This window comes from Arachis hypogaea, chromosome 19 (genome assembly GCF_003086295.3).
Source record: "Arachis hypogaea cultivar Tifrunner chromosome 19, arahy.Tifrunner.gnm2.J5K5, whole genome shotgun sequence".
Lineage (NCBI taxonomy): Eukaryota > Viridiplantae > Streptophyta > Magnoliopsida > Fabales > Fabaceae > Arachis > Arachis hypogaea.
In genome coordinates, this window is record NC_092054.1 from 66647185 (window position 1) to 66650484 (window position 3300).

The 3300-nt window shown below is 35.4% G+C and overlaps 1 non-coding gene across 1 annotated transcript; it reads left to right on the plus strand.

Annotated features, from left to right (window-relative positions):
* Positions 1-506: 506 nt before the first annotated feature.
* Positions 507-614, plus strand: LOC112780781 (small nucleolar RNA R71). Its single transcript, XR_003191597.1, has one exon. It is a non-coding gene; the product is annotated as a small nucleolar RNA R71 (small nucleolar RNA).
* Positions 615-3300: the final 2686 nt, after the last annotated feature.

Below are 3300 nucleotides of genomic sequence, written 5' to 3' on the forward strand. Positions count from 1 at the left end.
AAACCTATTTCTTCCACCATTACTGTTGTTGAAACCTTGTTGAGGTCTCTGTTGATCCTTCCATGAGAGATTTGGATGATTTCTCCATGAAGGATTATAGGTGTTTCCATAGGGTTCTCCCATGTAATTCACCTCTTCCATTGCTGGGTTCTCAGGATCATAAGCTTCTTCTTTAGATGAAGCTTCTTTGGTACTGCCTGTTGCTGCTTGCATTCCAGACAGACTCTGAAAAATCATATTGACTTGTTGAGTCAATATTTTGTTCTGAGCTTGTATGGCATTCAGAGTATCAATTTCAAGAACTCCTTTCTTCTGATTTGTCCCATTATTCACAGGATTCCTTTCAGAAGTGTACATGAATTGGTTATTTGCAACCATTTCAATGAGTTCCTGAGCTTCTGCAGGCGTCTTCTTCAGATGAAGAGATCCTCAGCAGAGCTATCCAATGACATCTTGGATAGTTCAGAGAGACCATCATAGAATATACCTATGATGCTCCATTCTGAAAGCATGTAAGAAGGACACCTTCTGATTAATTGCTTGTATCTTTCCCAAGCTTCATAGAGGGATTCACCTTCCTTCTGTCTGAAGGTTTGGACTTCCACTCTAAGCTTACTCAGTTTTTGAGGTGGAAAGAACTTTTCCAAGAAGGCATTGACTAGATTTTCCCAAGAGTTCAGGCTTTCCTTAGGTTGTGAATCCAATCATGTTCTAGCTCTGTCTCTTACAGCAAAAGGAAAAAGCATAAGTCTGTAGACATCAGGATCAACCCCGTTGGTCTTGACAGTGTCACAGATTTGCAAGAATTCAGCTAAGAACTCATGAGGATCTTCCAATGGAAGTCCATGAAACTTGCAATTCTGTTGCATTAGAGAAACTAATTGAGGCTTAAGCTCAAAGTTGTTTGCTCCAATGGCAGGGATTGAGATGCTTCCCCCATAGAAGTCGGGAGTAGGTGCAGTAAAGTCACCAAGCATCTTCCTTGCATTGTTGGCATTGTTGTTTTCGGCTGCCATGGCTTCTTCTTCCTTGAAAAGCTCTGTTAGGCCCTCTAGAGAGAATTGTTCTTTAGCTTCTCTTAGCTTTCTCTTCAAGGTCCTTTCAGGTTCAGGATCAGCTTGAACAAGTGTGCCTTTATCTTTGCTCCTGCTCATATGAAAGAGAAGAGAATAAGAAAGTAGGGAATCCTCTATGTCACAGTATAGAGATTCCTTGAGGTGTTAGGGGAAAAGAAGAATAGAAAGAGGAGGTAGATAGAAGAGAATTCAAACTTATCAAGAGATATAGAGTTCGAATTGCACCTTGAGGAGAAGTGTTAGTCCCTTAAATAGAAGGTTTTGAGAAGAGGGGAAGAATTTTCGAAAATAAATTAAAAAGATTTTGAAATAATAAAAAGAAATTTGAAAATTTGATTGAGATTTTCGAAAATTAAGATTAGGAAAGAAATTAAGTGATTTTTGAAAAAGATTTTGAAATTAGAAATAAAAAAGATATGATTGAGAGTTAATTTTGAAAAATATGTGATTGAAAAGATATGATTGAGAAGATATGATTGAAAATCAAATTAAAAAGAGAAAGTTTTTAAAATTAAAGTTGATTACTTGACTAACAAGAAATTAAAAGATATGATTCTAAAATTTAAAATTTGATCCTTTCTTAATAGGCAAGTAACAACTTGAAAATTTTGAAGTAAATCACTAATAGTAGCAAGGATTTTTGAAAATAATAAAAAAATGGAAAGAAATTGATTTTGAAGAGATATGATTGAAAATATATGATTTGAAAAAGATTTGATTTTGAAAAATTATGAAAATTTGAAAAAGATTTGAATTAAAAACAAAATCTTTCCTCTAGTGTCATCCTGGCGTTAAACGCCCAGAATGGCATCCATTCTGGCGTTTAACGCCCAAAATCCTACCTTTTTGGGCGTTAAACACCCAGCCAGGTGCCCTGGCTGGCATTTAAACGCCAGTTTTCCTTCTTCACTGGGCGTTTTGAACGCCCAGCTTTTTCTGTTTGATTCCTCTGCTGAATGTTCTAAATCTTCAATTCTCTGTATTATTGACTTGAAAAGACATTGTTTTGAAAATTTTTTTTTTGAATTTTTAAATGATGAGAAACAATCAAAATACAACTAATCTTAGGAAACTCAAATCAAACAAACAATGCATGCAGGACACCAAACTTAAAAATTTTCATATAAGAGACACTAACAAATTGAGAATGCATATGAGAAACAACAAAACACACAAAACAAGAGAATTTAAAGATCAGAGCAATGAAATCATCAAGAACAACTTTAAGATTAATGAAGAACATAATGCATGTAATTTTCGAAAATTAGAGGCATGTAATTGACACCAAATTTAAAAATTGACACTAGACTCAAACAAGAAACATAAAATATTTTTTATTTTTATGATTTTATTAATTTTTTTGTGGTTTTTTGAAAATTGAGTGGAAAAGAAAATAAAGGGATTCAAAATTTTTAATAAGAGTTCCAAGAATCATTGCAATGCTAGTCTAAGACTCCGGTCCAGGAATTAGACATGGCTTACTAGCCAGCCAAGCTTTCAATGAAAGCTCCGGTCCAAAACACTAGACATGGCCATTGGCCAGCCAAGCTTTAGCAGATCATTGCTAACAACAGCAAAATTGATAGAAATCAACAAGCTCTTGTGATGATAAGTTGAAACCTCGGTCCAATAAGATTAGACATGGCTTCACAGCCAGCCAGACTTCAACAGATCATCATGAAACTCTAGAATTCATTCTTAAAAACTCTGAAGAACAAAATAGAAAAATATTTTTTTTTGAATTTTTTGAAAATAAAAATAAAATAAAATTACCTAATCTAAGCAACAAGATGAACCGTCAGTTGTCCAAACTCGAACAATCTCCAGCAACGGCGCCAAAAACTTGGTGCACGAAATTGTGATCATCAACAATGGCGCCAAAGGACTTGGAGCTCTTAAACGTGAATCACACTTTGTCACAATTCCGCACAACTAACCAGCAAGTGCACTGGGTCGTCCAAGTAATACCTTACGTGAGTAAGGGTCGATCCCACGAAGACTGTCGGCTTGAAGCAAGCTATGGTCACCTTGTAAATCTCAGTCAGGCGGATTCAGATAGTGATGGAGAATTGATAATTAAATAAAACATAAAATAAAGATAGAGATACTTATGTAATTCTTTGGTTGGAATTTCAGATAAGCGTATGAAGATGCTTTGTTCCTCCTGAACCTCTGCTTTCCTATTGCCTTCCTCCAATCATTCACACTCCTTTCCATGGCAAGC